Below are 26,077 nucleotides of genomic sequence, written 5' to 3'. Positions count from 1 at the left end.
CTCTTTCCGAATGACCTTTCCGAAAGCAATGGTATACATGGAAAGGAATATTCCAATCTCTTGTCTACATGCGGCGCTATAATCAACCAGAATAGTCAATGGGGCATGCCCAGTAAAGCGTAAACACCAACATCACGTGATACCGACTTTGTCGAGGTTTTCTTTCACTTGTTGGAATAACTCCGTATTGCCAGTTTTTCCTTCGTCTAGTCTTGAAATTTAGTTTGAATCAAAAACAAACTTTCCTTAGCAGTCCAGTGCCGATTGCTGGCCTCCATTTTTTTAAAATCGAAGAACATCTCGATCTGCGTGTTCCGTCATATCTCAGCATTCGCTGACAGAACGCACCCGGGAACAGGAAAAGATAAAGTTCAATCTTGCTCATATTTTATAATTAAGCTCGGCACATGTTTTATATAGATATATTTTTTCTTTTTTAATAAAAGTGGACTTGTGAATGGCGTATAGAAGGGTTTAGATTCTGTTCCACAGATGGCGCTAATGCACACCAAAGCTGCTTGCCAACCGCCAATAAACAACAGAAGAAGAAAAACACCACGAAGAAGAACGCAGTCTGACAACTTTCCGATTGAGCGGGTACAAGATACCTCAATCGGATTCGGGAAAGGAATATTCCACCCCTGTGAATCCGATTATATATTCATTCGGATTGGCACTTTTTTTTCGGAATGAGGTGTATACAAAGGTTAGAATCTTTCCATTTGAGCAAATAACCCGAATGGAATTGGAATATTTGGGTCCATGTATACGTGGCTATTGTTGCTTTCGTCCGATTGGTTGTCATGGTCTTTCGGTTCAAACTCCAAATAGGCTACCATGAGGCTTCCATCGGATTGGCACTTTTCTTTCGGAATAAGGTGTATACAAAGGTTAGATTCTTTCCGTTTAAGCAAATAACCTGAATGGAATTGGAATATTTGGGTCCATGTATACGTGGCCATTGTTGCTTTCGTCCGATTGGTTGTCATGGTCTTTCGGTTCAAACTCTATCATGCGGCTTCCATCGGATTGGCACTTTTCTTTCAGAATGAGGTGTATACAAAGGTTAGATTCTTTCCGTTTGAGCAAATAACCCGAATGGAATTGGAATATTTGGGTCCATGGATACGTGGCTATTCATGCGAACCGCTCCTGTCGGTTCTTAATGATAACCACCAACTTGCCAGATACTGACAACATTTGCTACAGAACGACAACGTCCACAAAGCTAAGAAGGTTGCAGTGATGCAGTGTTGTATAACTGATGAAGTGATATTTCTATCAAATTAAAAGAAAAACAAAAAAACAACACAAAGCAAGCGTTTCCTCCTGTGATGCTGCAGAAACCGGCTACACCACCTGACTCTAATCCAGTTACCCTGCCTATAATTCCTCTTTGTGCTGAACGATTTGAGCAGTCATCCACCATAGAGATATTTAATACACTCTTGTGTGTCAGCTCATTCAATTAGCGAAGGCCCCGGAAAACACAACGAGTACAATGGCGGCTATATGTTTGTTAACCCTTTGACAAAAGATGACAAGCTAATAAAACACCCACAAGTATAACATCGACTCTATTAACCATATGTAGCATGTTCTTACTCACCGACAATCACAAAGGTTTTTTAGTAACCTCTTCCTGTTCCTGTTCACCTGTCGCTTCGAATGCTCCTACATCCCTTTGACTCGGGGTCCAGGTCACTAGTAGGGCTTGTGTGTACATGTATGTTTGTGTGCATGTCTCCTTGTCTCCTAATCCCTGCTGCGTAGGGTGCTAAGCAGCAACGGATCACTAGAGAGTAGGTCGCATGTACCACTGTTGGTGTGTCAGTACACTGTTTTCTTAAAGTGGCCATTATATAGCATTAATCAAATACTAGGACCTTATACTGTATGTCAGGGGGGTCTCAAACTCAATTTACTTGGGGGCCACTGGACCATCAGGTTTTCCAAAAAATAAAAAAAAGGCATTTATTAAAAACAAAAAAATTAAAAAACTTTAAAAAGCTTTGGTTCCAATTTTCTACAAGAAAAGCTCAGATAAAACATTCCACTGTTCTCAAATATCTTACTTTTTATTTTTCTATACAAAATAAGATGAAAAAAGTAATAAAAGTAATAAATAAATATAATAATAATAATAATAATAATAATAAAACAGCAAATAATAAAAACTTAAGAAACCACATATAGTTGGTGGGTAGACAAATTATTTTTTCATATTAAAATGAACAAAGCATTATTAGAGCCCTGTAGACATGACAAAACACGACTATAGTCACATTTATACTCTTTTTATTTACAACATATTGCGCAACTGCAACTGTCTTGAGACACATGCTAACTCGCAAACTAGAGAGCTAGCGACCTAAACGGTAGCCTTCGAGTTATTTCCTTTAAACTTAAATAGCCAAAAACTTACCACTTCCACACGGATAGGGAGGATAACTATTAACAGTTATTTAACCTTGAACATGAACATTAATCAAACGTAATAATTTTTTTATGGGTACATGATACCATACAGCATCCATATCAAACTTGCGCGGGCCGCACTAACATTAAACTTTCATATCAAGGCGGGGGCCTCAAACTAGTGTCCTGTGGGCCACATTTGGCCCGCGGGCCGCGTGTTTGAGACCCCTGCTGTATGTACATGTACATACCGTACGTAGCCACCTTGATAGAAGTTTTTTACAAAATAAATGCTGTGAAAGCTCGTTTACTGGGTTGGTATTCTTTTGCAATGGTGTTGCAGTACTCAAAAATTGATCGGTATTGAAGTATTTGCGTCTTCAGGATATACAAAATACCTTCAGTTTTCTATTTCCGGGGCCTTTATTGCTAATGAACTCTTAGTCTCACATGCATCACGGCTATCCACGGTAAGCAGATTAGTAGGCTGTATGGTGAGCTCTTAAAAGGACTATCACTCAAGCGAGAGGAGCTTCTAGGAATAGTCTTCTAATCAGCAATTTACATAATAATAACAATAATAATGTTGAGACTTGAGATGTTATGATGATTTTTTTTACAGTATTATACAATATTTCGTACACCCAAAGACAGCTGGGATAGGCTCCAGCATAACCCTAATGAGGATAAGCGGCATAGAAAATAGATAGATGGAATATTTAATACAATTTTGACACATTTAGTCTGATATGATTAATAAAAAAAACAACAACAAACATGCTTGTTTGACATACTATGATTTTTACAACCATTTATGTTTACTTTACTGTGTCACGGTTTGTGGTAAAATAGTAAAAAGTAAAAAAAAATGCCAATTTAACGTTTCATATTTATTTTTGCCTAAATTAAGCATGGCTAAGTGGACTAAAGCTGTACGGTGGTTGAGTGGTTACCACACAGGCCACACAGCTAGGAGACCCACGTTCGATTCCCCACTCTCTCCCCACATCTCTTTGTGGATTTTGTATGTTCTACCCGTGCTTGCGTGGGTTTTCTCCGGGTACTCCGGTTTCCTCCCACATTCCAAAAACATGCTAGGTTAATTGGCGACTCCAAATTGTCCATAGGTATGAATGTGAGTGTGAATGGTTGTTTGTCTATATGTGCCCTATGATTGGCTGGCCACCAGTCCAGGGTGTACCCCGCCTCTCGCCCCAAGACAGCTGGGATAGGCTCCAGCATGCCCCCGACCCTTTTGAGGAAAAGCGGTAGAAAATGAATTAATGAATGTTTACTTTACTGTGTCATGGTTCATGATAAAATAGTAAAAAGTAAAAAATATGCCAATTTAACGTTACATATTTATTTTTGCCTAAATTAAGCATGGATAAGTGGACTAAAGCTGCACGGTGGATGAGTGGTTACTATGCAGGCCACACAGCTAGGAGACCAAAGTTCGATTCCCCGCTCTCACATCTCTGTGTGGAGTTTGCATGTTCTCCCACATTCCAAAAACATGCTAGGTTAATTAGCGACTCCAAATTGTCCATAGGTATGAATGTGAGTGTGAATGGTTGTTTGTCTATATGTGCCCTATGATTGGCTGGCCACCAGTCCAGTGTGTACCCTGCCTCTTGCCCGACAACTGGGATAGGCTCCAGCACAACCACGACCCTGGTGATTGGCTGGCCACCAGTCCAGGGTCCGAAGACAGCTGGGATAGGCTCCAGCATGCCCGCGACCCTCGTGAGGATAAGCGGTAGAAAATTAATAAATGGACTAAAATAAAAAATATAAGGCATTCAGAAGATGCATTCAAAAAGGTGATGCTATGTAGTATTCACAAGGTGTCAGTAATGTTATTGGAATATTTGGTGAGATAACACACAGGAATCAAGCTGTTATTGCGGGTGCGAATGCTATCACAATATACACAATAACAATAATTCCCCAAAATCACTTATAATAAAAAAAAATCACTTAATTCCAGCAAATTCATTTATAATAAAAAAAAATCACTTAATAATTCCAGCAAAATCACTTATCACGGTGGGGTCTGGAACCTATGAACCTCATTAAATGATGGATTACTGTACTATTATTTTCTATTTTTTGCTATGTTTTAAATTAACATGGCGTCTGTAATGTGTCTGCATGCCCTCAGAAAGCAGGAAGTTGTGCTCCTGCGTAGAAACATTGTGTTTGAGTAGGCTTAACCACATCCACACACACTGCAGATAACCCCAAGCTATGTGCAACTGCCACATATGCTGACAGCAGCTGGGGTTCGAGAGCGCCATGCAGCGCTAGCTGTTGATTAAAGTGCGGTCTTCATTTGCAAAGAGTTAAAGTAATGTAATCAAAAACAAAATATTGTCTCCGTGCTGCATGCTGTCGGAGCGCACAAAAACTGATTGCAGTCAAATGAGATACAGCGATGCTCCTGATGCTAATGACAGGGGCCAACGCCAAGAAGATGACATTTCAAATGTGAAGGACTTTCTGTTTTAATGCCGTGCAAAAATCTGCATATATAATTTCCAGCTGACTTAAAATGTTAGGAAATTTAATAAATAAATCACTTGCACAATTTATGATATAGCGTAGACCTCGCAGCTAGGAGACTCGGGTTCAATTCCACCCTCGGCCATCTCTGTGTGGAGTTTGCATGTTCTCCTTGTGCATGAGTGGGTTTCCTCCGGGTACTCCGGTTTCCTCCCACATTCCAAAAACAAGCTACACATGCAAAAACTGCTTTTCCTCGCGAGGGTCACGGGGGTGATAATCATAATTAAAAATTAAAAATTAAAAATTAAAAATTAAAAATTAAAAATTAAAAATTAAAAATTAAAAATTAAAAATTAAAAATTAAAAATTAAAAATTAAAAATTAAAAATTAAAAATTAAAAATTAAAAATTATTTAAAAAAAAAAATAAAATTAAAAAATTTAACAATTAAAAAAATAAACTATATTAGGAAAGCAGGAAGTGAACAAATTTGGAGTCGCCAATTAACCTAGCATGTTTTTGGAATGTGGGAGGAAACCGGAGTACCCGGAGAAAACCCACGCATGCACGGGGAGAACATGCAAACTCCACGAGAGAGGGATTGAACTCGAGTCTCCTAGCTGTGAGGTCTGCGCGCTAACCCCTCAACCGCCATGCAGCCTGAACACCAAATCCAAAAAAAAAGCTAACTTTTGTAAACATTTCATTCCCAGTCATTCCGGTTATTTCATTTTTGAATTAGTGCATGTAAGATTTCCTTATATGATACCTGAGCCAACATTTGACCTTTGAAAGAAATATTGCTTTTTTAGCAGTACACTGGTAGCTTGTAGCATCACTTCAACAACATAACCTACATCGGTGTCATGGCAGCCTGAGACAAAATAGCCAGAGTATTAAAAACCAGGTCTCAGCTGGTGGTAGGCTCTTTTTTATCCAAGACCAGAAACTCTCGATGGTCTTCTTGCTGTGGAAATACTCCAAACACCCCAAAACTTGCTATTGTTTCATACCCCTGTGAGGTCCTCTAATGAGGATAAGCAGTTTATTGTGTTTATTTGATCATATCTGTGCTATGCTGAGTATAACATAAAACCTCTTATCAATACCACGGGGAATACGCCTCGCTCGGTTGAGTGAATAAAAGATACAATGACGTCCTCCAGGCGTCGAGTTAAAACACTTGAGGTTAGTATTGGGTCAAGGGTGCAAGGAGATGACTTGAGTGTTGTTACCACTGAGCATTTCAGGTCCCAACCAGGCTGAAAGTGTCCAGCAGGGCTTCACACTATGTTGTGTGCTTTGACACCTTTTGTGACTTTGTGCTGTTCAGTGGTATGAATATGGTCAACAAAATGTTACACCCATTCCTTCAATCATATATATATATATATTTTTTATATATATATATATATATATATATTATTTTATTTTATTTGGGCAAATATGTGAAACATTACAGTGCATTTCTTACATCAATCAATTTTAAATTTTAAATTTTGTTACAACTATAATGGTGAAAATGGTAATATTAATATAATAAAAAATAAAATTAAAACATTTAAAACGATAATAGGAAAGCAGGAAGTGAACAAATGTAACATTTTGTTGGAGCCTATCCCCAGCTGTCTTTGGGCGAGAGGCGAGGTACACCCTGGACTGGTCGCCAGCCAATCACAGGGCACATATAGACAAACAACCATTCACACTCACATTCATACCTATGGACAATTAACCTAGCATGTTTTTGGCTGACGCAAAAGCTTATAAATGCCTTCCCCTTTTTTGCAAGATATAATCATGTTCATGCTCTTTTCCCCTGTTATTATTATCATTGTAATATTATTATTGTTATTATCATTATTATCATTATTGTTATAATCTTTATCATTATTACCATTATTATTGTTATTATTATCACTATTATTATAATCATCATTAATATTACCATTTTCATCATTATAGTTGTAACAATTCTTTGATTTTTGTTATTTAATTTTACAGACTTCATTGCTTCTTGTAGAGTACTGTATCATTCCATCTGTTGTTTTCTGTTGATTTTGAAACAAAGAGTTTGTATTGTTTATAATGGAGTTCATTAGTAGCTCAGCTGTACTTTAATGCATTGTGATGACTTTGTATCTGGTTAAAGAAATCAAATAATTGGCTTTCTTAAATAGCCTCTTTAAATGAATGACAGTAGAATTCTTACATGGCATGTAAGAAAATCAATAATTGCGGTCAGTTGAAATGTATTGCAAAGACCCCTGAAGAGTACATAGATGTAATTTGGGTTCTGGCAGCATGTACAAAGGAGAGTGTGTGTGTGTGTGTGTGTGTGTGTGTGTGTGTGTATGTGTGTGTAAGGAAGCAAGACAATCCTTTGCTGTGCTTGAACAGGAATTAAGAGTTGTCATAGAAGGCAACAACAAGATACATATTTCTGTTCAAAGAACTGGGAAATTAGGAAGAACACTGTAGTTGGTAGTTGGACATGTTCCAGCAATACAGTAATCCCTGGATTAACACGGTTAATTGGTTCTACACCCAAGTGAATTTCCACAAAGTAGGATTCCTTCCTTTTTATTAGATTAGATTAGATTAGATTAGATTCAACTTTATTGTTATTGCTCATGTCACTGGTACAGGGCAACAAAATGCAGTTAGCATCCAACCAGAAGTGCAATTTTATTTTATTTTAAGTACATTAGTAGTAAGTATGGACAGATCTATGTAAATAAAACTATACAGGCTATGACTATGATACAGTGAGAATATGTACAGGGATATAAATGACTATAATATGGCTATTGTAGATTATACAGATTATAAACAGTATGGATATGACAATATATAATAACAGTAATATGTACAGTATTGCAGTGAAGTGACTAGAGTATGGTTATTGCAGATTATATAAATTATAAACAGTATGATCAATGAATCAACAAGATAGTAACATGTACAATAGTGCAATAGTACAATAGTGCAATGAAGTCATGGAAGGGGCATAGATCAGCGGGGGGATGTAAGTAGTGGAAGGGGTGGGCAATGGGGGGCAGAGTTGCAGACTGTCTTCAGGTTGGAGTGATTAAAGTCACCCGCAACAATAAAAGCAGCCTCCGGGTGTCTTGTTTGCTGTTTGCTAATGGCTACATGCAGTTCCTTCATTGCGATCTTAGCGTTAGCATCCGGTGGCATTATAAATGTGTATACATATATATAAATGTGTGAATATAGAGCATAAAAAAGCTGTTTATGCCCTTCTAAATAACATTCTAGACACTCTAGAATTACCAGAATTTTGGACGGGGTGGGGGTCCTGTCTAGTGTGTACCCCGCCTCTTGCCCTAAGTCAGCCGGGACAGGCTCCAGCGGAGTGACTGCAAAACAGTAAATAATAATAATAATAATAAGCAGGTGAGATGCTCATGAGTGGCTTCCTGGCATCAGGTTTACCTGCAGTACAAGAGCCAATGAACTTTGGACTAAAGTCTGTTTTGGTTCACAGTTCCACGGTAAAGAACTGCTGCAGAGAGGAGTCACCGATGCTTGTCATTAACCCATCAGTTCGGGCCTGTTTTTTTTTTTATTGGTTTCTTTCAGAGTGACTGCCAGGTCACATGTTATCTCCAGTGGTCTGTGATGCAGTGTATAAATAAAGTTTGCTGTCAACAAGATGGCCCGTAATCAAATAAACTGTGCAAAGGACCAAAAGTAGGATTGCTGGATGGTTTAGTGGAGTTTTATCAAAGGAGCTACTGTGTTTTTCTTTGGTTTTTGTTTTTCTCTAGTCCACACTGCATACATGGGATTTGAACCTTCATCTAGAGTCACCTCGTATCATATCACCATGTACTTTGGTACGTGACAAAAAAAAATTTGCCTACCTTTAAAATGTAAAATTTAAAATGTAAAATTTTAAATGTAAAATTTAAAATGTAAAATGTAAAATGTAAAATGTAAAATGTAAAATGTAAAATGTAAAATGTAAAATGTAAAATGTAAAATGTAAAATGTAAAATGTAAAATTTAAAATTTAAAATTTAAAATTTAAAATTTTACTAAAAATAAAAAACTAAAAATTAAAAAATAAAAATTAAAAAATTAAACTATATTAGGAAAGCAGGAAGTGAACAAAAAACAACAACATTTTGTTGGAGCCTATCCCAGCTGTCTTCGGGTACACCCTGGACTGGTCACCAGCCAATCACAGGGCACATAAAGACAAACAACCATTCACACTCACATTCATACCAATGGACAATTTGGAGTCGCCAACTAACCTAGCATGTTTTTGGAATGTGGGAGGAAGCCGGAGTACCCGGAAAAAACCCACACATACACGGGGTGAACGCAAGTATGAGGTGATATGACCACCCATTATGTCATTGTATGGTCATATCACCTCGTATTTTGCTACGTGACAAAAAAAACAAACGAAAAAAACTTAAACTATATTAGGAAAGCAGGAAGTGAACAAATGTAACAGTTACTGATTGTAAAAGTACCAGATGGAGGGGTAGGATTTAATAAGCTTTGCTTCTTCCTACTCCTTTTGGACATGTGGAACTGGGAACTGATTATGGGATGCACTCAATTATAATCTGATGTTCAAATGAAATAAAACCATTACCATTACCATTACATTAGCTTGTCTAAAAGGACAATATCCATGGCCATGTGTTCAATTATTGAATATATTTATCAAGCTATCAACTTCATGAAGAAAAGCATTGCTTTGGGATGAAAGTGACAGGACATGATGTCTTCTTCGTTGAGGTTCACCTGATTTGAATACCTTTTTTTCACAATCATGTGAATTACATCCTGGGGGACACGTCTCAACGTTTATTAATATTAGCTCTCGGATGTTTTTGCATATCTCTTTCCACCACACTTTGCTATCTTTCCTTCGAAGCCGGCAGCTATGCACGATTTTTCACTGCTCTACCGGCAAGGATGAGCGAGGGATCACCACGACGCTTTCGAGACTGCAGGCAAAGTAGGAACTTTAACGTTTTGACTTTCTCAACACTAAAGGACTCGGCTAAATGAGTGTGAGTATTTCAAACATGCGGGAATGTTTGTGAAGAAGCTCAAGTTTTTTCTCCCCAGACATGTTTGTATCCCTTCTCCCATTTCATCCCCTTATCAGGACAACATAGGGCGCCAAAGAAGTGGAGCCTCTGGTCTACTTTTGGAGGGAAGTGTAAAATCCTTATCCCTAAACACAAGAGTGTTTGCTTTAGACTGAAATGTCATATGAGGGCAGCAGGATTATTCCTCACATCCCTCAGTTCATTGACCCAACAGTGATAAGTGAATTTCTGCAAAGTAGGAATCCATAATTATAAATAGAATATTTTTGTAGTTAGAGTAACCTGTTTATGACCTTCTAAATATGGTTTATAACATTATTACAGCCTTCTAAACACATTTTCCTCGATATAGTTGGCATAATATAAACCAATAAAAACATAAATAAGACTTTTACTCATGTGTGTTACTATAAAAGGGTGGTGTGTCAGTCACGAACGAACGGGTCAAAAGAACCAGTTCTTTTTTTGTGAAATACCTGTTCAGTCCGTTCAGTTGCAAATGCTTTTTTTGGTTGGCTGGAGAGTCAGTTCACCGTTCCTTTTGCAGGGCGGGACTATCTGCGTGTCGCTCGAAGACAGCTGGGATAGGCTCCAGCACCCTCCGCAACCCTTGTGAGGATACGCAGTAGAAAATAAATGTAAATGTAAAGAGAAGAAATTGAAATGTCGATACTATTGATACTAAATAACAAGAAAAAAAAAGTTTTTTTTCACTTTTTTACAAAATTACCGTATTTTCTGGACTATAAGTTGCTCTGGAGTATAAGTCGGACAAGGACAGAAATGCATAATTAGGTAAAAAAAAACAAACATACATAAGTCGCACTGGAGTATAAGTTGCATTTTTATAAAACTTTTTTTATAAAATTACTGTGGTTTTTTTTTGGTTTTTCTCTAGTCCACACTGCATACATGGGATTTGAACTTTCATACCAGAGTCACCTCATATCATATCACCACGTACTTTGGTACGTGAAAAACAAAAATTTTAAATTTTAAATTTTAAATTTTAAAACAATAGAAAAATTAAACTACATTAGGAAAGCAGGATATGAACATTCATTCATTCATTTTCTACCGCTTTTTCCTCACGAGGGTCGTGGGTGTGCTGGAGCCTATCCCAGCTGTCTTCGGGCGAGAGGCGGGGTACACCCTGGACTGGTCGCCACCCATTATGTCATTGTATGGTCATATCACTTCGTATTTCGCTACGTGACAAAAAAAACAAACAAAAAAATACATAAGTCGCACTGGAGTATAAGTTGGATTTTTGGCGGGTAATTTATTTTATAAACTATAAAATTCTAACAATAATAGAATAGAGAATAGGTGTAAGATATGCTAACACAATGGTTATTCAGCTACACAAAAAATAAACATGAACAGAAAAGGTGTCCAGTGTTTATGTAACATAAACACTTTTTTCATTTATAAGTCGCTCTGGAGTATAAGTCACAGGAACAGCCAACCTATTAAAAAAAAGTGACTTATAGTCCGGAAAATACGGTAGATACAAATCTCAAAAATGTTTAACCCCCTGCATTTTCAGTATGTGGAAAATGTTTGGACACTCCTGAACTAGACGAACAAACAGGTAGAAGAAAAAGCATTATAACATAGAGTGAATAAACATAATAAACATAAGCAAATAAACATAAGAACAACACCACCATCACCACCTGCTTTTGCCTCTGAACTTGCAGGTGTTGAGGTTTGTACCCATGAGGTCTGTAATGAACCCCAAGTGTAGGCAAGGAAATGTCACAGCACTCATGAGGAATTGTGATGTAATCAAATTGAAAGGTCAGGAGGAGAGGAAGAAAATATAAAATCCACGACTGGTAAAAGCATCAAGTTGGCCAAAGGCTGTCCAGGAAAACTAAGGTTATGACACTGATATTCATGTCAGCATGTTACAATATAATAACTCTGCAACTGAATGTTTGCATAACCGGGATTTGTAACTCAACTTACCCACTGCACGGGTTGGCAACCTGCGGTTCTGGAGCCGCATCTGCATCTTCAGCCTCATACTTGCAGCTCTGATTGCTGATTGGAAGAGCAAGGGAAGTCTAGTATATACCGTGAGAGGAAGTTTTGAGTCAGAAGCAAGTTACTGCTACAAGTGTGCTATAGGCCGTGACATGCTAACTCTGAGAGAGAGAGAGTGGTTGGTTGGTTGGTTTGGTTGGTTGGTTGGATTGGTTGGGTTGGTTGGGTTGGTTGGTTGGTTGGTTGGTTGGTTGGGAGGGAGGGATGGATGGATGAATGGTCTGTGTGCTTGCTGACTGAAAGACCGACACCAACAGATTGACCGACACTGTCGGTGACCTCGTTCAATTCCGTTCACAAAAAAGAACTACTTCTTTTAACCCGTTCGTTCATGACCGACACACCACTCGTCATCACGTGTTGTTGCACTGTTGAGTCAGAACGAAGGTGAACATGAGTGAACGGACTGACTCGACACGCCTGACCAGGTCTATGTTTCAGATTTGCGTGGGTAAAGACCACAATAGTAGCCTCTGTTTCTATTAGAGCCTTTTATTGGGGGTTATTGTATATAATTTAATCCTGCATAAAAGTCCGCCAATCAAGTCTGGTGTTTGTGTGTCTCTGACATGACAGTAAAATTAATGACACAGAGTGACCAGTGTAGAATACTACATTCATGTCTTTGAATGCATCTTTTGTCTCATACAGTACTTATATTACAGTTCTAAATATCCAATATAACAACATCTGCTCAAATATGCATATTTTTGAATAGTAACAGGCCATACTGAACCAAGGCAGCATGATTTTTTTATTAATATATTTTCCAAAAACCTGTGAAACGGCAAATTTCAAAGTGCAAAGTCTATTTTCTTCCTCCAACATATGATGGAATGACAACTTTAATGTACACAAAATGTAATGTAAAATGTTGATATTATTGATACTAAATAATATTTTTTCACCTTTTTACAAAATTACCGTATTTTCAGGACTATAAGTCGCACAAGGCCAGAAATGCATAATTAGGTTAAAAAAACAAAAAAACATACGTACATAAGTCGCACTGGAGTATAAGTCGCATTTTTTGCGAATATAATTTAATCCTGCATAAAAGTCCGCCAATCAAGTCTGGTGTTTGTGTGTCTCTGACATGACAGTAAAATTAATGGTACAGAGTGACCAGTGTAGAATACGACATGTCCTTGAATGCATCAATGAGATGTCTTTGACTGTATAATTTCAATGACATGTCAATGGAGGGCCGAAGCACTGCAGGTTTTCTCTTTCATTGATGAGCTCCTCGCCTCAAATTAAAGGTGATGTTGATCGTTAAAATCACCTGCTTTGGTGACCGGCGAGAAAGAAAACCCGCAGTGTCTCGCTTGGCCCTGTGTTTGACACCCCTGGTTTAAATGACCCACAAAGACATTATCATTCATGAGAAAAAGTCAATTTGTTAGAAAGTCAAGTAGTACATCTACTTCTCCTGTCATTGTCTGCTTCTGCATGCCTTATTTATTCATGTGTTGAGTGAGCTGTGGTACCTGGGGATGGGGCCAAGGACGAAATGTCAAGAGGCGCACTGACAGCCTCAGCAGACCAGACCAGAACTTTAGACTCCAAGATTCCAACAACACAATTTGTGGGGCCATTTAAATTAAAAAAAAATTAAAAATTAAAAATTAAAAATTAAAAATTAAAAATTAAAAATTAAAAATTAAAAATTAAAAATTAAAAATTAAAAATTAAAAATTAAAAATTAAAAATTAAAAATTAAAAATTAAAAATTAAAAATTAATTTTTTTTACCATCAGTAACTGTTACATTTGTTCACTTCCTGCTTTCCTAATATAGTAAAATTTAAAATTTAAAATTTAAAATTTAAAATTTAAAATTTAAAATTTAAAATTTAAAATTTAAAATTTAAAATTTAAAATTTAAAATTTAAAATTTAAAATTTAAAATTTAAAATTTAAAATTTAAAATTTAACTGTATTAGGAAAGCAGGAAGTGAACAAATGTAACAGTTACTGATTGTAAAAGTACCAGATGGAGGGGTAGGATTTAATAAGCTTTGCTTCTTTCTACTCCTTTTGGACATGTGGAACTGGGAACTGATTATGGGATGCACTCAATTGTAATCTGATGCATGTTCAAATTAAATAAAACCATTACCATTACCATTACAATTTGCCAGCAGAATTCCTGTGAATGTACATTTATTGTATAAATCTGACAGGAACCTCACTTCTGTACGCTCCAGTTTTCATGATTTGGTTTTCATTTCAATTTGGTTTTGGTCAATATTGCACCTAACAGATGAGTATCGTTGCCTTGTATTGTTGTGAGAAATCGGGTGCCCAAACAAAGCACCCTACGTGCTGCTGACTCGCTCTCAGTGCATTTGTTTAATTAAGTGTGACCGCTAAGTAACCCGCCGCAGGGCCAAAAAGATCAATTTGATAAGGAAGGTGAGAAACTCCATTGGGCCTGTCTGGGCAGGCTGTGCGGGACGCCTGCATCAACAATTCATTATTTCCTGTGGAACAAATGTCAGTTTTTTTTTTTTGTTTTTTTTTAACCAGACCGCTCACTTCCAAAGACGGATGTGTCCGCCTTTTACATTTTTTTTCACCAGAAGCACCAAGAGGTGATGATGAGCATGTTTGGTGCGTTTTGGCTGAAGAAATGGTCACAAGGTGGAAGAGCTCAGCATGTATCTTTTCCATAGAAATACATGCTGTGTAACAACTAAGTGAAAAGGCATCTCGCCATTGCACCAAGGACGTTACACATTGAAGGGAAATTTGTATGAATTATATTTTCCTAAAACTTAGCTATGTTCTACTGCTGATTACTAAAGAACGGAAGTTAGAAATTAACTTTTTTTTTCAGTTGAAAGACGAGTATTTTTTCTTTTGTTATATAACATTTTATACAGTCCAAAAACACAATATTCTGTGTGCCTTGAAAATAATGTCAAAATCATTAAAAAAATGGCCAGTACCGAGAGGCATGGCTTTTTAAAAATTTAAAAATTTAAAAATTTAAAAATTTAAAAATTTAAAAATTTAAAAATTTAAAAATTTAAAAATTTAAAAATTTAAAAATTTAAAAATTTAAAAATTTAAAAATTTAAAAATTTAAAAATTTAAAAATTTAAAAATTTAAAAATTTAAAAATTGTGTTGTATGCAATAAAATGACAAAAAAGGCAATTCTGATTCTGATTCTGATTCTAATGTAACCATGCTGTGCTCTGACCGACGGATTCCAATCTTGCCAAAAGAGGGCAACAACAAGACCTTTCATGGATAATGATTTGGGGGTTGGATTTCATCCCCACACTTAACGTTATTTTTCCATTCATTTTCCATCATGCCGCTTGTCCTCATGAAGGTCACTGGTGAGCTCGAGCCTATCCCAGCTGATTTCAGAAGAGAGGCGGGGTACATCGGGGTACTGTCACCAGTCAAACAAACACGTTTGGAGGATTGTAGGAAGTCATGACTTCCCTTGTGATGGACGGTTGTCCTAAAAAAGCTCAATTTTGGATAAATAAATGGAAAAAAGAACCATTTCATGGCCTTGGGGTACAATTCCATACCATAAGGGACTAACCCAATAATTTGATTTTCTTTCATAATATGTAAAGGTACGTCAGACTATTCTCAGAGAGTACAAAAATCCATCAGTGGGTGTCTTTCGTTTAGCGTTTCAAAGTCATTTCTGCAGCTTTTATAAATACCCCCCCCCGCCGCCACTACCAACAAGCCTCCCAGAGAGCAGCACACTAGGGTGCGGTGTGACATGTTGACAGTCGAGATAACCCGAAGGAGATGGTCCAGGAACTACATAAACATGTTTGCAATCACACACACACACACACACAAACACACAGACACCCTTGAATAAAGGATTAAGACAAGGTCGCTCATTATGGCCCAACAGATTTGACTTCCTGGTGAGAGGACACATGACCTCCTTGGAGAGATTCTTTTTTTATGCATTTAGATACTTAAAATGTTTAAAACCACATCAAGTCAAACCTTTGCACATGTGGTACATGATGGCCAACTTCCTGTTTAGCCACAAATGGTTATTTATTACTAATCGAATATTATTTAGCATTGAATCAGAGTAGGGCTGCACGGCGGTCGAGTGGTTAGCGCGCAGACCTCATTTTCTACCGCTTATCTTCACCAGGGGTCACAGGGGTGCTGGGGCCTATCCCAGCTGTCTTCGGGCGAGAGGCGGGGTACACCCTGGACTGGTGGCCAGCCAATCACAGGGCACATATAGACAAACAACCATTCACACTCACATTCATACCTATGGACAATTTGGAGTCGCCAATTAACCTAGCATGTTTTTGGAATGTGGGAGGAAACCGGAGTACCCGGAGAAAACCCAGAGAACATGCAAACTCCACACAGAGATGGCCAAGGGTGGAATTGAACCCTGGTCTCCTAGCTGTGAGGTCTGTGCGCTAACCACTCGACCGCCATGCCGGCCTTCCATCGAGATTTTAACAAGCTAATTAGCAAGTTGACTTGACTTATAATTGGAATCCGCGTCAACCATTCATTCATTCATTTTCTACCGCTTATCCTCACGGGGGTCGTGGGGGTGCTGGAGCCTATCCCAGCTGTCTTCAGGCGAGAGGCGGGGTACACCCTGGACTGGTGGCCAGCCAATCACAGGGCACATATAGACAAACAACCATTCACACTCACATTCATACCTATGGTCAATTTGGAGTCGCTAATTAACCTAGCATGTTTTTGGAATGTGGGAGGAAACCGGAGTACCCGGAGAAAACCCACGCATGCACGGGGAGAACATGCAAACTCCACACAGAGATGGCCGAGGGTGGAATTGAACTCGGGTCTCCTAGCTGTGAGGCCTGTTTGCTAACCACTCGTCCACCATGCAGCCTCCGGGTCAACCAATCTTTACTAAATGACAGTGGAGCAGTACAAGCCGTCGAGCTAAAAGCCCGAGCTGTCAACTCGTCATCCAAAGCGGCTCTTCCAGGCGTGACACGCCTTCTTTCCAATGGGAATGATGCCACACGGAGCTTTGCTTCCATGTAATCATTCCGTCCATCCATGACTGACAACAAATATGAAAGCCATTTTTACATTCCCATTCCTGTCTCTATTTCGATGGCTGATCCCTTTAAATCACAGAACAAGAGCCTACTTTGCAGGTACACATGAACACCCCAGCAGATGAGACGATAACACGGTGCTGTGAAGACGGCCCCGTTTTAAAGGTGGGATCTAATCTCCATCTCCTGGCGTCCAGAGAACACAACGAGCTTCACGACTTCAGGTTCAAACCAGCCGGCCCCCTGCTGCTTCGGATGGCGATGACGAAATGTCATGACCCATAATGCTTCTCCTTCTGATGGAGAGCTGGAGAGCAAAGCGGTGGAAAGGAGCCATGTTGATGTTAGCTCATTCTCACCTTGATTATTACCTTCATGTGTTTATTCTTATTCTATTTTTCTTATTTTTATTATTGCTCCTGTCTTGCTTTTTGGTTTTATCTATAAGTGTTTGACATTCTTAGTATGAATTCAGTTTGAGTTCAGTATGAATTTCTCTCGACAGTATCTACATCAATTTTCTACTGGTCATGATTATGATTATGATTATGATTATGATTATGATTATGATTATGATTATGATGATGATGATTATTATTATTATTATTATTCATTCTCTACCGCTTATCCGCACGAGGGTTGCGGGGGTGCTGGAGCCTATCCCAGCTATCTTTATTATTATTATTATTATTATTATTATTATTATTATTATTATTATTATTATTATTATTATTATTATTATTATTATTATTATTATTATTATTATTATTATTATTATTATTATTATTATTATTATTATATTATTATTATTATTATTATTATTCATTCTCTACCGCTTATACTCCTGATCATTATTATTATTATTATTATTATTATTATTATTATTATTATTATTATTATTATTATTATTATTATTATTATTATTATTATTATTATTATTATTATTATTATTATTATTATTCATTCTCTACCGCTTATCCTCATGAGGGTCTGGAGCCTATCCCAGCAGTCTTGATTATTATTATTATTATTATTATTATTATTATTATTATTATTATTATTATTATTATTATTATTATTATTATTATTATCCCAGCTCATTATTAACATACACGCATATTGGATGTCCTGTAGTCACAACTGGATTGTGGTCTACTACCATCATCTTGAGTTTGATGCTCAGTGACTTCCTCTTTGTTTGGAGATATGCAAATGAATATGCAAATGTTTGAGACTATCCATCCAGAATTCATCATATTTTATCTCCCACATTGAGTCCTAAGTTACTTGCATAAAAGTCATTTTTATTCTTATGACAAGCTTATCTAATCTCCTCAGGGTAAAACAAGAAAGCCCCAAAGTATTCTTCATATTCGTACCCTGGCTACATTAAAGTTGGGTTTGTATGCATGGACACCAGAATACTTTAGAACAGGGGTAGTCAAAGTGCGGCACTCGTTATTTTCTAGTAATAACATCCATCCATCTTCTATGCCGCTTATCCTCACTAAGGTCATGAATATGCTGGAGCCTATCCCAGCTGTCTTCGGGCGAGAGGCGGGGTACACCCTGGACTGGTGGCCAGCCAATCACAGGGCACATCAGAATCAGAATGCCTTTTATTGTCATTTTATCATATTTGTCATATAGTAGAATGAAATTGCAGAAGCTCCATTTTCAGTGCAAGACAGTATGACAGTACAAAATATAGAAATTATATATAATATAATATAATAAATATATTATATTATATATTATATATAATATTATTATATTATATATAATATTATATTATCTAAATGTATTATATTATAATACAATAATAATATATAATATAATATAATAATTAAAAATAAATAATAATTAATATTATATTATATTATATATTATTATTATTATTATATTATAAAAACTAATATAATATTATATTATATTATATAAGGAATATATATTATAGATATATAATTATAATTATTATATAATTACTATTAAAATTGTTTATTATTATATTATTATTATATATATTTATGTATATTTTAATATTAATGTAATATATTATATATAATATATTATATTATATATTTATTATATATTATATATATATATATTACTATATTAACATATACACAAACAACCAGTACAAATAAGAAGTCATCTTAAAGCCCCATGAATCATTTTAGGCTTTAGATGTCTCGATGCCGCTAAAAGCTGAGCTATCCTGCCATCTAGTGGACAAACAATTGAACATCATGTCCACTTCAAACCACGTCTACTGTGTACTACTCTTATTTTTACACAGAATGAGTTTAGAGACAGGAGAGACTTGGTTGGGGTGTTTCTTCTTTGGACCAGTCAGCCGGACAACAATAAAGGTGAACAACCCAAATGTGTCCTCAACATCTGAATGCAAGATGTTCAACCAGATGAATGAATTGTGTCACATATTCAGATGGTGTTCTTTCTATCACCATAATGAGCACATTCATTCCTGCTGTCTTTATTCACTGGCTTCCTGTGGTTGGTTATAAAGTAAATACCGTACACTCGTTGCAGAACATGCCGGTCAAAGAAACATCAATTAAATCTGAAAACAAAATTTGAGGACATTTGGTCCTTCAATCTCTTTTTAGGTTATCATGATTAAACAACAGGGTTGGTTGTCACATTTTTTACTCTTGTTCATTATTAAAACAACTTTCAATAATCTTTTGTATATTAAAACAAAGTCATTTTCCATTTTACTAAAATGTAATTATCAAAAGACACACTGTGACAACCCTCACACTATTACGCTATTATTTTGTTAAAAACCCTGTACTGAAGAGCTATGTATTTGTAATTTGACATGGAAAAATCTTTCTCTCACCTCAAGTTCAGCTCTTTCACTCCAGAGAAGACTGTGTCAACTTGTGTATATCATCACTACTTCTTCTTAGATCTTCACTGAGTTCCTTGGCCTTCCCAAATGTTCTGGGTGTTGGTTGATCCAATGAGTTCTATCAAACAAAAAGACACCATCAGCTGCAGACACCACTTGAATTTTGTCAAACTTGCTAAATTTTTTTGGAAAATCAATATGGTTATTTTGTTATTTCACGTTTTATTCATGTAATTCATGTAATATTTGCAGAAAATTGTTGTTAATTTTACATCAAACACTATTAAACCCTATGGAAAAACACTGAGCAAAAAACATTGTTTAGCTGTAATAAAAACTAAAAATACTGATATGATATAAATATATATTACTGATATATTTTGCAAATTAAACTCAAATATTTATTAAAATGTACTAAATTATGCAGTATTTACAAACCACATTAACAGATTTTTATTTTAATGCATACATTACATTGTAAACATTTTTAAAATCATATGCTCAAATCATATTAAATTGATATTGAATATCTGAAATATAGCACCAGAATATAACCATTAGATGCAGTGAAAAGCAAAGTAAATTACACCTCTTGAGTCATCTTGCTTAAAAATTAGTGCCTGAAAACACAAAAACCTGTATTTATAGTCTCTCCAGAAATTTATTAATTTTATTCATTCATTCATTTTCTACCACTTATCCTCATGAGGGTCACGGTGGGTGCTGGAGCCTATCCCAGCTGTCATCGGGCGAGAGGCGGGGTACACCCTGGACTGGTGGCCAGCCAATCACAGGGCACATATAGACAAACAACCATTCACACTCACATTCATAGCTATGGACAATTTGGAGTCGCTAATTAACCTAGCATGTTTTTGGAATGCGGGAGGAAACCGGAGTACCCGGAGAAAACCCACGCATGCACGGGGAGAACATGCAAACTCCACACAGATATGGCCGAGGGTGGAATTGAACCCGGGTTTCATAGCTTTGTGGCCTGTGTAATAACCACTTCAGCGCTGTGCAGCCAATGCTAATATAGTTTTTCAAAAATAAATTCGTAAATCATACTGTTTTGAAAATTATGCTTTGTTTACCTAAGTTAAACTCTTAAGCATAAAAAATGGACAAATTAATAAAAAAAATTCAGACGTCACATTCAAATTCTGATATGTAGTATTCTATACTGGCCACCAGGTGTCAGTAATGTTACTGCAACGTTACCAATTGGGTAACACACGTGTTATTAATGTATCTAATCATGCAAAAAATGTATTTAAACGGTATTAAAGCAGGTGTTCTATGCTGTAACTACCTAAACACTACATTTATAATCAAGGAACGCTTTTGCGATAGTATTTTGGCGGAAATTAGCTAATAAGTCACGCTAAGTAGCACATACACACACAAGGGAACTAGGAACTAGATGTATAGTAAATAGGACTAATAAAAGTACCAAATCGTCACAGGAAACGGGCGAGGATTCACCATAAAGCCATAGTTGCCGTCTAGAAGTATAAAGATCAACCAAGAAACACAAAGTACTGGAATAAAAAAACGAAACTGAACTAATCAGTGCTGCTTGATTACACTTCAATCCCAGCTGCGCTGATAGCGCTCACTACGAAAGTAAACACAGTTTAAGGTGGTGACAAAACAGGAAACAAATACAAAATAAAAGCACAAAACAGGAAATGAAGTCGAACTAAGGAAAACGAAACCTGTCAGCAATCCTATCCTTTATCCCAGGGGTCTCAAACTCAATTTACCTGGGGGCCACTGGAGCTAGGGTCCGGGCAAGGCTGGGCCGCATCAGTTTTTCCAAAAAAAAAAAACTCATTTATTAAAAACAGAAAAATATACAAACTTTTTCAGTGCTTTGGTTCCGATTTTCTACAAGAAAAGCTCTGATAAAACATTCCACTGTTCTCAAATATCTTAATTTTTATTTTTCTGCACAAAATAAGATGAAAAATAAATAAACAAATCAAGAATAAAGAAAATCAATCAGTAATAAATAAATATAATAATAATAATAATAATAATAAAACGGCAAATAATAAAAACTTAAGAAACCACATATAGTTGGTGGGTAGACAAATTATTTTTTTCAGATTAAAATGAACAAAGCATTATTAGAGCCCTGTAGACATGACAAAACACGACTATAGTCACATTTACACTTTTTTTATTTACAACATATTGCGCAACTGCAGGGTCTTGAAACACATGCTAACTCGCAAACTAGAGAGCTAGCGACCTAAACGGTAGCCTTCAAGTTATTTCCTTTCAACTTAAAAAGCCAAAAACTTACCACTTCCACACGGATAGGGAGGATAACTATTAACAGTTATTTAACCTTTAACATGAACATTAATCAAACGTAATAATTTTTTCTGGGTACATGATACCATACAGCATCCATATCAAACTTGCGCGGGCCGCACTAACATTAAACTTTCATATCAAGGCGGGGGCCTCAAACTAGTGTGGCCCGCAGGCCGCGTGTTTGAGTCCCCTGGTCTAGAGACTGAGGAAAAGACAGGAAGCAGAGCTGGAGGTAGCAGAGATGAGGATGTTGAGGTTGTCATTGGGAGTGACCAGGATGGATAGGATCAGGAAGGAGTAGTACATCAGAGGGACATTATCCCGTGTCTTAATGGACTGCAAATGGGATCTTCCAGCTTCCAACATTAAACTTTCATATCAAGGCGTGGGCCTCAAACTAGCGTCCTGCGGGCCACATTTGGCCCGTGGGCCGCATGTTTGAGACCCCTGCTTTATCTTATCCCAATTCACTTATCATGGTTGGGTCTGTAACTAATTAACTACGATAAACAAGAGATTACTGTCCTCATGTCTTGCATATGCCAAGACTGATGGTGGTTTTTGGCCACTTCAAAGGTGTAGTTTTCGTTCCAGTTTTGCTCAGATTTATGTTTTATGGAGATGCACAGAAACATTGTAATGTTGACATGGGTATTACTGGCATGACTTGAGCTTAAACATCCCACATCTCATCTGTATGTGATTGCAAGTGAGTTCCGGCGTGGCTGCAGGAGGAGAGTGAGTCTTTGAGTCTTTATCCCCAGTCCACATTTCATTATGACAGGAATCTAACCTCATGCGAAAGCTTCAGGGACCAATTTCTACAACAGGATGTAGGAGCAGGGGTCTGGTCATGATCACAGGAAATACTTTGTGTGAAAGTGCATCTTGCTCTGCAATAAACATTAGCTTTGCATTCTTCACATTTTTATTTTTATCATCACCAACCAGGTTTGGACATTTTGAGTCAGTTTATTTCTTGATAAGAGTTAGTTTTGTGTTGAGGGGGAAAGAACGTGGTTGATATGACTTAAACCCATTTTGCGCAGGGTAAACGTGAGGAAAAGAATAAGCGAATAAATTAATAACACCGCTCTCATTCACATTGGAACCTTAAGAGCTGACCAGGCCGAGTTAGGCTGGGAGGTCAGCCAGCTGGATCCATTGTATTAAGAGCTGACTTCACCCTCAGTGGAGCAGGCTACACAGGCTGACGGGGTGGCCTCTTTCTGGGGTCCACAGGGCCCCCCCCTCCTGTGCTCATGCTAGAAGTGGGTCAGTTAGAAACAGAGGTATCGGGGAGGGCAAGTTATAAAAGCTCTGGTATTGTGGTCAAATTATGTACGGTACTTCATACGTACAACAATGTTGTCACTGTTTTGTGATGACTCCAGAGAAACTATTAACAATTAATATTAATGCAGATTTTTTTTTTTTATCTCTACTGTATTTTGTCACTAAGTGAGCTATTAAAATGATTTAACCTCCAGTTGTAAATTAGACTTGCCATAAACCAACAAAATGAAACACAATCCATGAGAGCTGAAGGGGGGCCCGTTTTGAGCAAGGGGGCGCATTCACGGCAAAAGGATGTGCCTTGCTGCAGTGAGGCATATAGCTTTCACCTACTCACCTATCATTCCCTGGTGGTGTAATGGTACAGCTGCTACATTATAATTTTTTTTGCACTAAATATAATTTACTGAAAAATGGATTCATATTAGAGTAAATTCCAAGTTACGAAAAAGGTCACAACAAGCTTGTTCACACATTGTAAATTGTAGGTCAATACTCAACATCATAGTCTGACTCACCTTGTCATCTTACAGAGAACCCTAAATTCACTGGGGGGGGGGGGGGGGTTGTGCAAGGGGGCGCATTCACGGCAAATGCACTAAGGATGTGCCTTGCTGCCGTGAGGCATAGCGCTTTCACCTACTCACCTATCACTCCCTGGTGGTGTAATGGTGCAGCTGCTACATTATATATATCTTTTTTACTCTGTTAGTTTGATGCTTTGCACTAAAAATAATTTACTAAAAAAGGGATTCATATTAGAGTAAATTCTGAGCTATGAAAAAGCTCATAACAAGCTTGTTCACCCATTGTAAATTGCAGGAGGTCAATACTCAACATCAGTGTCATCTTACAAAGAACCCTAAACTCACTGGGGGGGAAGGGGGCGTTTGTGCAAGGGGGCGCATTCACAGCAAATGCACTAAGGATGTGCCTTGCTGCTGTGAGGCATAGAGCTTTCACCAACTCACCTATCATTCCCTGGTGGTGTAATGGTCCAGCTGCTACATTATAAGTTTTTTTTTTTACTCTGTTAGTTTTATGCCTTGCACTAAAAAATATTTACTGAAAAATTGATTCATATTCCAAGCTATGAAAAAGCTCATAACAAGCTTGTTCACCCATTGTACTCAATACTCAACATCATAGTCTGACTCACCATCTTACAAAGAACCCTAAATTCATCACACAGCAACCTAACACTCCAAATGATATATATAAAAAACATGTACCAATACGAGTTTAACGTAGAAAAAACTATTAACAAATTTTCCCATAATGCAGTGCATCTGGGCAATAGGGGAATAATTAGAGCTGTATGAAAAATATTCAAAGATAATGGTATTTATTGAGGATTGACACATGCAAAAGAGGCATTCATGTCAGTGTAGAAAATAATTGAAGTTTGTTGGAGTCTGCAGTACTAGTGGTTGCCCAGAAGAAGGCAGTGTTTTCCTTTACCGAACACGAACACTTTAGCATCCATTTTGCCTCCATTTCTCTTGCTGCTTTTGAAGTGCAAAATGATGGCCAGAAATAAAGGCAGTGAGCAGTTATTTAGTTATTGATGTGGCCACTTTGAATAGAGAAGGCTGTCTCGTTCTGGTAGACGAGAACAGGGCGCACAAACAACACGATTAAAAAACAAAGACGGAATGGCAGGAATGAGTAAAAGCCTCACAAAATTCACTAAACTGTCAGACTTCACCCTTAAAACAAGCTCACAAAACCCCAGGAAGTTGTGTTTACGAGAGAGTCGGGGCACCAAGACCACTTGAAACGGCGCAGTTGTTACGTGTAAAATGTCCATCAGCGCCTCAAATCTGCTAACAAATGAACTGGAGGAAAATTAACATCTCTCCAGGGAATGTCCAAACTTTTTCCACAGACGGCCACCCACTGAAAAATTTAAGGATGCCACGGTCACGTTAATAGTTTGCAAACCAACACATGTAGATATACATAGTAAACTATAATACATGTAGATATTTTGTAACGATGACTTGATTCCCATAATAATTTGACCTAATGTTTTGAAAATTTTTATTAAAAAAATGCAATTGTTTTGGATATTACATTTTACAAAATATCTTCTTTCTTGAATATTTCAACTTAATGCTACCAAAATGATGCTATTTTTCTTGAAAATGTATGTTTTTCAACTTTTTCCTCTTATGCTTGTGTAATTACTGTATAATTATATTTTTAGAATGCGCTGCGACACTGCTACTATGCTAATACTAGTATGCTAGCGCTAACATGCTAACACCTGATGCATGATAGCACAGTTTATATGGGTTTCGATTCATGAAAAGAGCTAAAATGCGATCATGCTAAAGTTATTATTATTATTAGCAATGCTAACATTAGCATGCTAAGCCAAGCATGATAGCAACTATGCTAATATTAGTATGCTAGCGCTAACATGCTAACACCC

The 26,077-nt window shown here is 37.0% G+C and overlaps 1 protein-coding gene across 6 annotated transcripts in view; it reads right to left on the bottom strand.

The window, feature by feature from the left end:
* Positions 1 to 21,608, bottom strand: part of sphkap (SPHK1 interactor, AKAP domain containing) — a 120,586-nt gene extending 98,978 nt beyond the window's left edge. For 3 of the 6 annotated variants that reach the window (XM_058079039.1, XM_058079043.1, XM_058079045.1), the window contains exon 1: positions 1,610 to 1,725. The gene's annotated coding sequence lies outside the window, so the exon portion shown is untranslated. Of the gene's footprint in view, positions 1 to 1,609; positions 1,752 to 10,504; positions 10,638 to 12,002; positions 12,078 to 20,004; positions 20,135 to 21,472 lie in introns of those variants that run through there. The other 3 variants (XM_058079040.1, XM_058079041.1, XM_058079047.1) reach the window with 3 other exon arrangements.
* Positions 21,609 to 26,077: the final 4,469 nt, after the last annotated feature.

Source organism: Doryrhamphus excisus, chromosome 8, assembly GCF_030265055.1.
Source record: "Doryrhamphus excisus isolate RoL2022-K1 chromosome 8, RoL_Dexc_1.0, whole genome shotgun sequence".
In the NCBI taxonomy this organism is placed as follows: Eukaryota; Metazoa; Chordata; class Actinopteri; order Syngnathiformes; family Syngnathidae; genus Doryrhamphus; species Doryrhamphus excisus.
Note: the sequence above shows the minus strand (reverse complement) of the source record. Positions and strands in the feature narration are given on the sequence as shown.